Source organism: Dromiciops gliroides, chromosome 1 (genome assembly GCF_019393635.1).
Source record: "Dromiciops gliroides isolate mDroGli1 chromosome 1, mDroGli1.pri, whole genome shotgun sequence".
Classification (NCBI taxonomy): Eukaryota; Metazoa; Chordata; class Mammalia; order Microbiotheria; family Microbiotheriidae; genus Dromiciops; species Dromiciops gliroides.
In genome coordinates this window covers 717,998,306-718,012,654 of record NC_057861.1, presented here as the reverse complement: position 1 = coordinate 718,012,654, position 14,349 = coordinate 717,998,306, and positions in this window count along the sequence as shown.

Sequence of the window (14,349 nt, the reverse complement as noted above, 5' to 3'; positions counted from 1 at the left end):
TGGGGTCATGATGAGTTGGAGGTGACTGAACAACAATAAAATCAGTGCTACTGTCTTACTCTCCCAGTCCACACACATATTATCAGGTTAAGTTCACTATACTAGGCTGGCCACATTTCCTTCTCAAGGTCCCAGGTTCACTCCAAAATGTTAGAGTGCTTTTCTATTTCTATTGACTCAAGCTCTGATTCTGGTGTTTTCTCCCCACCACTAATTAGCACCCCAGTTTCATTAAATCAATTAGCACCAATTAACTCTTATAAAGGGATATTTACTCCAAAAATATAGTAAGAACAGAAGTTATACATCATTTCCTCCAAAATTTGGGATGATGTGGGTTAGGGAGGTATGATGCTCTTTCATCTATCACTTCATTCCTGGGAAGAACACATTTATACCTAAAGTGTTTTGTACAAAGAATTCACCCTACTGAGTTCACTTCCAAATGTAGTATAGCCAACATGTGTATCTGTGTTTTTTCTACCTCTGGGCTGGGTCAGGCATGTCATTCTTCAGGTCCTCAGATGCCATCTCACCCATACTCAGTCTTTTTTTTTTTTTTAAGTGAGGCAATTGGGGTTAAGTGACTTGCCCAGGGTCACACAGCTGGTAAGTGTTAAGTATCTGAGGCCGGATTTGAACTCAGGTCCTCCTGAGTCCAGGGCCGGTGCTCTATCCACTGCACCACCTAGCTGCCCCTACCTATACTCAGTCTTAGGCAAATTCTAGCATGGAATGCAGCTCCTAGACTTCTGAAGCTGATGATTCTGACCTTTAGAAGCTCACAAGGTTATAACTGTCTTCAATATTTATTCACCTAAAAGCAGGAAGAAAAGACACAACAGACACGGAAGCAATAGCAGAGTCATGTGCTAATGAGACGAATGGTGGTAGCTCTGTAGACTCTCTCTACCAAGCACTTGCCTCCTCACCCAGCCACTCATGAATGATGGCGATGGTAATGGCCATGGTGACAGTGATGATGATGGATAACAATAACATTTATATAGTATTTTACGTTTTACAAAATGCTATATAAATATATTCTATTGTATATTATACATTTATTATTTCATTTGCGCAAGAGGCTTGTTTTGACCAGTTCTTGTCTTTTGAATGAACCCAGTTCCAGCTCAGCAGATAATCAATAGTTGGCCTCTTTACCACATGGTTAGCAGATTAGAACCAGTTACAGAAAGTCTTCACATGCTCTGATTCAGCGAGCAGGTCCCTTCTATTACATGTTAACTCACCCTGCCAGAAGTCAGCTTTCTAGTCTCTTCCATGTGGTCTAGAAGCAGACAGGGCACTGTAGATGTTCTGATGACAGAGCTAATTCTTCAGATGTCCACTTGGAAATCTACTTATTTGTTAATACTTATTGGTGTGTCTTATATTGTTCAGTCTTCAACATTTCTGAAGCCTTAAGATTCTTCTGGAAGAAAATATTATATATAGGTGGAAAGTTTCTGAACATTCTATAAGCCTTTGGTCTCTATCAGTTCTTAAAACTGAGCGACACTTTCCAGTTTCTCACCTCTGTACTGAAATCACCAAGTACCAAAGTGTATTTTGACTTGGTTTGAAAGTCTCTTGACAAATTCTTTGCAAGATTACTCTGTCTCCTCTTCAACAGATATTGACAAATAAGTGGCTATTATCATCATGGCAGTCCCTTTGCTTCTTCTCATCAGAAGCACTGCAAGACAAGAAGACTAAGTGTCTTGGGAAATTTCTTGTTGCCCTTGTTCATATGATGAAACTAACTCTGCCAACTTCCTTATTCACCCTTTGAAGGGGAGCCTGTGCATGGGGCTTCCATTTAGCTGCAACTTCTTTTTTTCTTTTAGAGCAATCTTAAAGTTGAGATGGGCTGCCTCCGTAGGTAATAAGTGAGCTCTCCCTCATTGGAGGTCTTCAATCAAAGACTACAGAAGCAGTTATTCAATATGTTGTAGTGTAAATGCTTTGAGGGGTAGGGATAGGAATAAATGACTTGTACGATTCCTTCCAATTCTGAATTCCATGATTCTTGTTTTTGTTCATAGTGTCATATCAACATTAATATCCATATCAATATTGACAGTCAACATCAATATTGATATTTAGTTGTTGTTAAGCTGTTTCAGTCATTGTCTTACTCTCTATGGTGCCTTTAGGGTTTTCTTGGCAAAGATAATGAATTGGTTCACCATTTCCTTCTCCAGTTCAGTTTGCACATGAGGAAACTGGAGCAGGCAAAGTTAAGTGACTTGTGGAGAGTCATACAGCTACTAAGTGTCTGAAGCTGGATTTGAAATCAGGCCCTCCTGACCCCAGAGTCAGTGCGCTATCCGCTGCCCCACCTAGCTGCCTCATGATATTTAGTTATCCAAATATTATTTTAGCCATTGTTCTTTGGAGTAAAATATGATGTTGAGGATGCCTATAGCTAAATTAAAATTTATAGACTTTTTAAAAATTGGAAGCTAAAGGGAGCTGCACAGGACTGAAAGCCTTTTCCACTTTTTTTCTTTATTTCACATATTGTCATGGCCAAGAAATTGTTCATCAAGTGGTCAGGCTCCTTGTGACAAGTCTTGCCATAATTAGGTTGGTTTTACTGACTTATTCTGTTTCTGGGACTATTATATAATAGAAACTGCCAGAACTTACATTTCTCTAGCACAGTCTTCAAGAATATTGAGTCAACTCCAAGTCCCATGAGGTATTGCAAAAGGACTTTGCAGAGAAATGGAAGAGATATGAACATTAAATAAGACGTAATCTGTACTTTCATAGATCTCATCATTTAGAAGGGAGATAAAAGAAAAATGAAATAACATAAAGTTCTGGCATGAATGATTCAATCAATCAAAACACATTGATTAAATGACTCCTGTGTCATGCACTATGCTAGGTGCTATTGATATAACTAAAATTAATGAAACAATCGTAACTCACAGGGATCTTAAATTCTAATGGGTAGTCAGCAAGTGTATACATGGAATAGAGATAAAGAGAACAAATGCAAAGTACTCAAGTACCAGGTACCTTGGGAAGGATCAGCACTTGGGGAATCAGAAAGGGTTTAATGTAAAAGGCAGTGACTGAACTGAATCTTAAAGGAAGAGAATGGGGAGAGGGGGGCAGCTTAGGTGGCACAGTGGATAAAACACTGACCCTGGATTCAGGAGGACCTGAGTTCAAACCTGGCCTCAGGCACTTGACATTTACTAACTGTGTGACCCTGGGCAAGTCACTTAACCCCAATTGCCTCACCAAAAAAAAAGGAAGAGATAGAAGTACAGAGGGTTTGCATTCCAGGCATGGGCAAAGACTAGTACAAAGGCAAGGAGATGGGAGATGGAATGCTTTGTGTGAGGAACAGAGAGAAAGAAAATTTAGCTGAATCACAGAATGTGAGAGGAAGAAGATTTTCAATGAGGCTAGAAGATTGGGGAAAGATTTTGAAGAGCTTTAGAAGAAAAAGAGGAGGGTTTATATATTATCCCAGAGGCTATCTAGGAAGCCATTGGAGTTGGGTAGGAGAGTCACATAGTGAGATTTGCACTTAAGGAAAATTATGTTTATAGCAGTTTGCAGGACAGGCTGGAGTGATGAAAGATATAACTCTAGGAGACTGCTGTAATTATGCTGGAAAGGGGTGATAGAAAACTGAATTAGAATGGTAGTTGTGTGAGTAAGAAAAGGGATTAGAGGTGAGATGTTTTATAGGTAGAAATGACAAGATTTGATAAATGATTGGATCTGTGAAGTGAGGGAGTCAGGCTTGTAGGATAATGTCCACATTGGTGGTGTTAAACTCAAATAGAAATGTTCCTGCTGGTGTATATTGACTCAAAAGTCACAAATTAACATTATCTATGTTGTATTGTATTTTTATTTATCTTATTAAATATTTCCCAATTTATATATATATATATATATATTTTAGTGAGGCAATTGGGGTTAAGTGACTTGCCCAGGGTCACACAGCTAGTAAGTGTTAAGTGTCTGAGGCCAGATTTGAGCTCAGGTACTCCTGACTCCAGGGCCGGTGCTCTATCCACTGCACCACCTAGCTGCCCCCCCAATTATATTTTAATCTGTTTCAAGTATCCACTAGAGAGTTAAGGTTAGGGTTAGCTTCAGTGCTTGCAAAGAGTTAAGAAACTTTTAAATACATATATCAGATTATAATACTTCTACGGGGAATCCTGGTTGGGGCTGAAACAAAGAGAAGGGTTCTCTGAGAAATGAATTTTGTAATTAATATCTTAGAGATATAATCCTGACCCCCCCCCCCATTGTAAAGTCCTTGACAAAATAAAGTCAATTCTCCTTGGTCCTGGTCACAGCTATAAACTTTTAGGAATCTGGATAAGATAAGAATGACCCTTCTAAATTCTTGTTAAGGCAAGAAAAATTTGGTCCGGGAGTGAAGATTAATAATTAACCCTAGGTTGGGGAATAGTCTGTTATCAGCCCTTCATTTTAATACAGGCTACCTCTAAATTAAGTTGACCAGTCATAGGTGATTAGGCATCCCTCAGAAATACCTCTTCCTTGAAAGGCATATAATCTGTGACCCCACTGCTATTAGGGGTCTTTGGTTTTGTAAATAATTAATTGTTATTTGAGGTTTTTATGACCCTATCTTTTGTCTAGAATTTAACCCCCCTCCCCCCCCACTCAGACACAGTGCCTCCACAAACAGCATGGTGCTCCACCCACTGGTTGTAGCTGTCGCCATGGCGCTGGCACCTCAGGTCATCACCACTCGCCAATGTCTATATGAGCTTGGCAAAATTATAATGACTGGAAGCCCAGTGAAGGCAGTCATGTGAATGTCAGTCAAAGCTGGCAGCCAATTGGCTTGGGGCTGTGTGTGGTCAGGCTGGGGTCTGCTGGGAAGAAGGGAGGTTTTTCGCCATTCTAGCTTGAAGCTGGAAGGCAACAGGATGCAGCCATGTGTTCTCAGCTCATTCTTGGGCGGTGGTATTATTCAGGCTGTATCATTTCCCTTCCCCCATTTTATTTCCTTTCCCTTAATTCTACTGATCTTGCTTGTGTTTTTAAGTTGATTCTTGTTAATAAATCCTGTTCTGTTTTTGAGGGAGGCTGTCGGTCTCCTTCCTTGCTCCAATATTGTGCCGAGCCGCATAGCTAACACTCCCCAATTAAAAATTGATCCCTACAGTTTGAGAGAGACAACCAAATGACCATCCTTTTATTAATAATTTGTTGGCTTATTAATAAAATAATTAAAATATCCAAAAACTATATCTTTCATGTCTTTAATCATCACAGTTCTCAAGATTGAGTTTGGTCCATCTATCACAGCTTATGGTGGACAAATGGTCTTCACAGAAATCTCTGAGACACAAAGGTCTAAATGTAGTATTCTTAAGATTCCAAAAAAACAACATTCTGCGTTGCTCCAAAATCCATGGCTTAAAGTTACAAAGAGGCAGATTTGGGTTAAAATGAAAAATATTCTAGCAAAAAATCATGCCCCCAGTGGAAGAATATGTAAGGGACTTAATTAGAGGAGTGAATCTGTCAGAGATGTTATATAATGGAAGGGAATATATACTGAATGAAAAATTGAACTAGGTGAATTCTTAGGTCACTTCCCTCCCCATGAGTGTATGATTTTCTGATTTACTCACAAAATAAATGTGACTTTTAAGAGTGTTTATCTTTAAAAAACAAAACAAAACAATCTTTTCCCATGTGTTCAACTTGGGTCAAGTATGCTATACTCTTCTCTATTCTCAGCTTTTGTTCTCCATGTTGTTCTCCATTTTCTTCCCCTCTTATCATCTTCCCCATATGCCTGCTACCACCCTCATAATCTCTTCCCCCCATTATCCCAATCTGTCCTTTTAAAGCAACCACACCATAGAAATATGTTCTTCATTGAATAAAAATGCCTAAATAGGCAGGTTCCTGGATTTAAGTCTGGTTAATAAAATTACAGGAAGAACTTGAAAATTTACAGCATTCTTGATTTAGTGATTTCTCCTATAAAATTATATTTTTTATATCTCTTGTTTTTCTCTTTTTTGTTTTGAAGAGCCAGATTGATTGGTGACAAGGAGGCTAGAGGGAGAGGGAAAATGTATGCATCACAAATTACTGTCTTCCAACAAAGAAAAGTTTTCAGAGAATATAATGAAAGCCTGTGCTGTAGGGACATTGAGGATGAAAGTATCCATTGATCTTCTTTGTGATCAATGAACATCAGCAGTGGTCTGCACTGGAGGCAAGAGAACTTTCCCAAAGTGAGTTAGAATCTAAGATTCCCAGGAACCATCTGCTTTGGTTGAGTGTCTGGGGGGAAAATCATAAAAAAAGAGTTTGCATTTTAGATCACTCAGAGGCTAGTTTCCAAACATATATCTCTCATGGATAGGCCAATGATGTGGGTCTAATTTGAGGAGATAGCAAGACAACTCAACAGATACTTGCTGAATGTGTGATAGCAGGCATGCCTCTGACACTGCCATGAGCCATTAACAGAACCATTAGTGGTGCTTTAAGCAGGCCCATTTCTTTTCAGCATGACCTGATATCATTCCACTAATTTTTTAGGGGGATTGGCCTATAGCTACATATAATCTTACTCTCTTCCATTTTCTACATTAGAAGTGCTATGCCAAATTAATTTCCTTTTTTCTTGTCTCCTTTGAGGCTTGCTCAATATTAAAAGTGTCAGGACCCGGACTGTGGGTAACAATAAAATCTTTAGGATAAAAATCAAAAAAGCCAGAAAAGACTGGGAGCAAAGGGTGAAGAAGCCATGATGGGAATGGGTCATAGTCAGGTTGGGGCTTAGAGTCTGAAACCAGATGAACCATGCTGTCTTGACAGCATTGACAGCTAAAATTCTAGCTATACTGTCTAAAATATCTAATGACTGGTTGCCAATAAATTAGAAGTTTTAGCAAGAGTATTTAAGTATTTATTAAAGAGCATTAGGATCTAATGATCAGAGAGAAATGTAAAAATCTAACTCTTTCTAAGAGACCCCATCATCTGCCCTACCACGGTGAGGTCAGGAACAAAAAAAGATCCAATGCTTCCTCCTTCCTTCCAGAAGCCTCCTGTGAAACTGGGAACATCCCATCCACATGTACACACAGCTACAAGCTAATTGGCTGGTAGCTTTGATAGACAGTACCCACAAGCAAACTTCACTTCCTGACGCCAAGGAAAAGCTGCGTGGTTTGCCCTCAGATGCCTTCTCCTCATGGCGGAGCTTTCCTACAGTAACTCTCCAGCAGGTGGCATCACTCCAATCATTCCACAGTTAAACATAGGTCTTGGAATAAACCAAAAAGGCAATCAAGGACTTGTTTTCCCATGGATCTGTGATCTCACTCATTTGGATGTTCCTTTCAATAATGCAGATTGAAACGTATTCCCATCTGCCTATCCTGTGCCATAGGTCTTGTTTACATACTTCCATAAGTTTCTCACAGTCAGGCTATCTAAAGGTCTGGGAAGCCTTTCCCACTTTTTCTTGTCATAGTGAGGATATAAGTGGAACACACAGGCTGTCAACCTATCATCCCTCATCCCTATCATGAGACATCTTTTTCTTCCTATCACAAACTAAGAATATGTGAATATGAAGAGCAAGACAGGAAAGGAGACTGTGAATGAAGGAAAAAGAATCTAGCTATACCTTAACAAACTATCATTATTAGCTGTGTGACCCTAGGCAAGTCACTTAATCCCAATTGCCTCACCAAAACCAAACCAAAACAACAACAAGATATATTGTTTTTTGATGGGGGGTGGGGGGTGGGGAGGCGGGGCAGTGAGGATTAAATGATTTGCCCAGGGTCACATAGCTAGTGTTAAGTGTCTGGGGCCAAATTTGAACTCAGGTCCTCCTGAATCCAGGGCTGGTGCTTTATCCACTGTGCCACCTTGCTGCCCCTGACAAAATGTTTTTATAGTCAGTTTCTTAATTGTTAGGGAACATATCGCATTGTCTTTCATACCTTAAATTCAAGCTGATATAGAAATACAAGACCGATCTGGCCTCCTCTGTATGGACCTAAAAGAGAAAAAAAGCAGAAGCATTTTTATATATCATCTCCAAGCCTAAATGGATTAAAAATATTTCACAGACTCTCTAAAATATTGACAATATTACTTAGTGTTCACAGTCATATTTCAGGGATGGAAAAGAGTTCATTTAGTTTTTTTTTAATGTTTTACAGTAAATTTAATGTTTTCAAGAATACCAGAGACTGAAAAACTTCTTGACATGGAAAACTATTTGCAAAAAACGATTCTGCAAAATGATACATTGCTTCATTGTGAGCTTCTTGGCACTGCATGCATCATTGATAAAGGCTAAAGAGGTGGGGATTTGGCAGGGAGGTTGGATGGATGGGCAATCGATTTCATGTTATGAAACTATTAAAGCTTAAAGCTGCACTAAGACTTTTGGGACAGCTTGTTCATATCTTTTTATGGCTTAGGAATGGGCTTGTGATTTTCACTCAATTGAAGACTCTTGAAGAAGGAGCCTTCTCTAGCAATGTAGCTCTGTACCTGATTTTCAAATGATAGGCTTAGAGAGCTGCCCGGGATATTGTGAGGTTAAGTGATTCGCCCAGTCAGTATATGTCAGAGGTGGACTGTGAACACAGGGCTTCTTGACTCTGAGACCAACTCTCTATTTGGTACTTCCATACTGGCTCTTCAATGTATATGAATGTGTGCATAAATACTGTGATTGTTTACAAAGGAGTTTCAACACTAAACTGCTGCATTTTCTTGAGTTTACATAATAAAACTTGTTTTATTAAGAGGGTTTTTTTGTTTTTTTTTTGGTGAGGCAATTGGGGTTAAGTGACTTGCCCAGGGTCTCACAGCTAGTAAGTGTTAAGTGTCTGAAGATGGATTTGAACTCAGTTACTCCTGAATCCAGGGCTGGTGCTCTATCCACTGCGCCACCGAGCTGCCCCAAGAGGCTAAATTTTTAACAGAGGCACTATGATGATATAGTACAAAGACAATGGGACTGGGAATTAGGATATGGTTATCACTTAGTAAATCATTTCACTTTCCTGGCACTCAGTTTCTTTGTTGATAATAATATTAATAACAACAACAACAACAAGAACAAAAATAATAAACACTTTAAGGTTTGCAAAGTGCTTTAAATGTTAACTTATTTTGATTACATTTGATAAAATTAGTCACTTGGAAAAATTAATTGAGAAGCATTTATGAACTACCTACTATGTGCCAGGCATTGTGCTTAGTTCTGGGAATATAAAGCAAAGCAAAACAAAAAACAAAAAAACTCCACAGTCCATGCTTTCAAGGAATTCATAATCTGATGTGGGAAACAGCATCAAAACAGCTATGTACAGACAAAACAAGATAAATATATATGCACACATAGAATACATATGTTTGTATGTGTGTATACATATATATGCACACACCCACACACATACACACACAGAACCCTTCCTCAGTAGATAAGTAATCAAAAGATATAAGCATACAGTATATAGTTCTCAAAAGAATTGCAAAGTGTTCATAATCAAATGAAAGAATACTCCAAATCATTAATAAGAGACATGCAAATTAAAGTACCCCTGAGATTTCATCTCACACCCTGAAAACTGGAAAAAATTACCCTCCTCCAAATGTCAATAGTCAATGTTGAAGGAGTTGTGGAATGATAGGCACACTCATACATTGTTGGTAGAGTTGTAAAATGATACAATCATTCTGGAAACCAATTTGGAATTATGCAAATAAAGTAACTAAAATGTCAATATTCTCTGAAGCAGAGGCTCCATTATTGGGTTTATACAACAAGGAAGACATTGATAGGAAAAAAGTCCCCATATACACCAAAATATTTATAGTAGCAGTTTTTATGATAGCAAAGAATTGGGAACAAAGGTAGATACTCATCAATTGAAGAGTGCCTAAACAAATTGTGGTACATGAATATAATGGAATATTACTGTGCTATAAGAAAATATATATGATAAATATAGGAAAGCATGCAAAGATCTATATGAACTGATGCAGAATGAAATAAGCTGAACCAAGAAAACAATACACACAATAATTACAACAATGAAAATAGAACAACCACACACCAAAAAATCAAAAGTAAACATAACTAAATTATAAGATCAATCAGGACTCAAATAAAGAGATGTAAAAAGACACCCCCACCCAACCTACCCCTTTATAAAGATGGGAGTTCCATTGACTACATATATTTTCTTTTTTAATGTTAGTTTTATGAAAAGATATACAAATACAGAAAACAACAATATTAACCAAAACCATTAGTGTTAACTAATGGTTAGAAATAATTTCATTATTCTTAGGCATGATACTAAAGCACTTTGAATTCAAACATTAAATGTAGGTGAAGAGGACAGAGATACTTAAAATTTGTATATATCTTCAATAGTAAGATATTTGTGATTATTGTCTAAGCATTAACTCTTATCTCTATGTACTTGCAACCTTTTTTTTCCTTCTCCCTAACATACCAGACAGGTTTTCAAAGTACTTAAATGATTAGATGGTATGAATCAATTAAATATAAGCATCATAAAAATGCATAGGGCAGTAATCACTTGCAAAGAGGTTGCCAATCTTAGGTGCTTTTGCTCACGTAGTCATTCATCAGTTTGGCAAGTCAAGATAGAAAAGCTTACAATCATATTCCATAATTGGATAATGCAGCTATAAAAAGTCCTTAGCAATCATTTATAACTAGTAAACAGTCTCAGGGATTTCTTTAAAGCTCTAAAAATTAAAATGATGTTTTATATGCTAAAATCATCAAAATGATTTTTTAAAAGAATGTTTCTTATACACATTCCTATGAATATAAATTAAATATAGACTTTATACTGTGAGTGCTATATTTTGATGGCATCAAGTCTTATCTTTGGTACTATGAACTTGCAAAGGGTTAATAAGCTGGCAATACAAAGAAACAGCCTTAAGAATGCATATTTTTCTGACTTTTTCCAATGTATCAATCAGTTGTGCTGTTTTTTTTCTCTTTAAAAATAATTTTTTTATTACATAGGGTGGCTCTCTGGGAGGGCAAGAGGGAGGGATGCATGGGATATCTATGGTGATATAAGAAACAGAACACATCAATAAAAAATTATTTTAAAGAAGGTATATACAAGATAAATTGAAAGTAGTCTCAAAGGGAAGGCACTAGTATTAAAAGGGATTATGAAAGGCTTATTGTAGAAGGTAGGATTTTATCTGGGACTTGAAGGAAGCCAGGAATGTCAGGAGATGGAGATGAGAAGGGATAGAATTCAAGGGTGGGGGGCATCCAGTGAAAATGCACAGCACAAAGAGATGCAATGTCTTTTTTTTTTTTTTTTTTTGGTGAGGCAATGAGGGTTAAGTGACTTGCCCAGGGTCACACAGCTAGTAAGTGTCAAGTGTCTGAGGCTGGATTTGAAATCAGATCCTCCTGAATCCAGGGCTAGTGCTTTATCCACTGCGCCACCTAGCTGCCCTGCAATATCTTATACAAGGAACAGCAAGGATCCAGGATCACTGGATCTGAGAGTATGGAAAGATAGAAAGGGGCCAGGTTATGAAGGGTTTGTTTGTTTGTTTTTGCGGGGCAATGAGGGTTAAGTGACTTCCCCAGAGTCACACAGCTAGTAAGTGTCTGAGGCCAGATTTGAACTCAGGTCCTTCTGAATCCAGGGCCGGTGCTTTATCCACTGAGCCACCTAGCTGCCCCTTATGAAGGGTTTTAAAAAGCAAAACAGAATTTTATATTTGATCCTAGAGGAAGCCCTTGGAGTTTTTTTAATAGACCTGTGACATGGTTAGACCTGCACTTGAGAGAGATCATTTTGACGACTGGGTAAAGGATGTATTGAAATGGGAAGAGCCGACCTAGAGAGGCGAATCAGAAGGCTGTCACAATAGGCTAAGAGTGAATTGATGAGCCCCTGCACCAGAGTGCTGACAGTGTCAGATGAGGGAAGTGGGTATATAGGAGAGATATTACAAAAAGTGGATCTCAGAGGTCTCTTCCAGGTCTCATTTTCTGAGACTCTTGTAATTACCTTGGGCAGGAAATGATTAACTATATGGAATCACTGGCTAAGAGAGAGAAGTCGACAGAAGGTCAAAATTCAAATGCAACCATACCCATCTCAAATTGTAATGTAGCTTCTGAAAAATGTGTATTTCCTCTATTGGCCTTAATTATGTAATAAACAGAAGCCCCAGCGGTAGTGGATGAGATTGCTAAGTAACCCACAGGGGAAATGAGAAAAGAAATAAAAGATAGAGCAATTCAGGGTATGATTTATCCTCTGAATGAATACATCTTTTCTAATGGCATGAAGCAAACCTCAGCATACATATTTGAGTAAATATACTTTCCACTGTAGCTGATGTTAGCTTCCCATTTACTTTATGAAGAAGCAGAAATTTAACTTTGGGGTGTTAATTAGGAAAGATATTTCATGTGATATTATTAATGAATAATATCATAATGAATAATGTGGGTTCTCGGTAATAAAAATGGAAAGAGAAGTGAGATTTTGAAATAATATATGTTTGGGTGGAGGAATCTCTGCAAACTGAGAAGTATGACAAAAACAGAAAAAAAATACAATTATTTGCAACTCAGAAAAGAGCAAAGAGTAGCAAGATAGGTATAGTAATCAAATGCCACTATGACAAAGAATTCTTTAAAAATTCTGTAATTAAAAAAATGCTTAATCTAAATTCAGTAGCATAAACAAAAATAACAATTTAAACAGATAAGGAGAATAGAAAGAAATTTTTCTGGGGGCAGGGGTTTGCAGGGCAATGAGGGTTAAGTGATTTGCCCAGGGTCACACAGCTAGTAAGTGTTAAGTGTCTGAGGCCGGATTTGAACTCAGGTCGTCCTGAATCCAGGGCCTGTGCTTTATCCACTGTGCCATCTAGCTGCCCCTTAAAAAGAAATATATTATAATGAACAAGAACTCCTTGGGCATGCATAAAAGAGGGGTTCACATTCACCTCCTTTTATTTCTTCCTCCTCCATTTAGAGCATGTGCAGGTAATCCTCTTTTTCCTTTTGTCATCCTGTTCAGTCTTTTAGCTGGCTGCTAAACTGAACTAAATGTTCATAAAAAAGGGTTTGAGCATATGATCACTCCCAACCTTCTCAGGTGGTTTTTGTCCTGGGAGTCCTTGTTTCCCTTAGTAGACCCTTCTTCAGGACATGGCTTTGGGATGGACCATTCACTTCCTTGGTTAGCTGGGATGGCTCCTTGGAGGGTATAACTCTTCTCTGTTAATATGAGTATTTAAATCACTTGAGTTTGATGGAGCTGCCATACTGTTCAAATGGATTCTATGAGACCCTGGATTAATAGGAGCAAAATGCCTTTTGACAAAGACTTCAAACTGAAGCCGGACAGTCCCTATGCACATTTCCCAAGAGAATAAACAAATTTAAATGACCCTTTGAAATTCCCATTAGATATCTTCTTTCTCCAAGAAAGTAAATAGATCTTATTGCTCTCCTGATCAACTATCTAGACAGCCTTGTCTTTGATAAAACCCTTTCTGTTTCCATATAATCTAACCATAGCATCTGCTATAAATTGAGCTAAACTGTTAAACTGATTTGTATTGTTTTAACTGATTTACATTTATAGTATTTGCTTTGGGTTGATTTGTATCATGCTAATGAAGTTACCCAGTAACCAGTGAGCAGAGCAAAGAAACCTTAAATACCCTTAGAAAGTGGGAGTCTGAGATCCCTTGGAAGGAGTCATGTTGTTTCTTCTTGGGACAAAATAAACTGGTACTATGTTTTTCCTGTCTGTCTCTGATCTGGGTTTTCTTGTAGGACATTATGTTCTCTAGTGTGTGTGTGTGTGTGTGTGTGTGTGTGTGTGTGTGTGTGTGTGTGTGTGTTTTGATAGGACAGGTATGGAAACAAATTGCAGGAGATATTTATAAAATTTATTTATCTGATCTGTTTATTAATTTTTTGTAGGAGACAGGCAAATAAAAACTATATTTAATTTTTGAATCTCTAATGGGTCAATCTACACCTGGGCTGGGCTGGGTCAAGTAGGTCTTTCAGCTCTTGCACAGATAGGTTCCTCACCAAACTTGGCTACGACTGCTTTCAACTCTGGTAGTCTCTGCTACTGCTGCTAAAAGCCCTTTGATGGTTTGTCCAATCTTTGGGAGCTCACAAAGTCATAATTTGTTCCATTTGATCCCTGGACACATGTTCACTTAAAATAAGGGGGAAAAGAAACAGAGACTTCATGTGTTTGTAGCCAGTTTGGGGGGGGGACATAC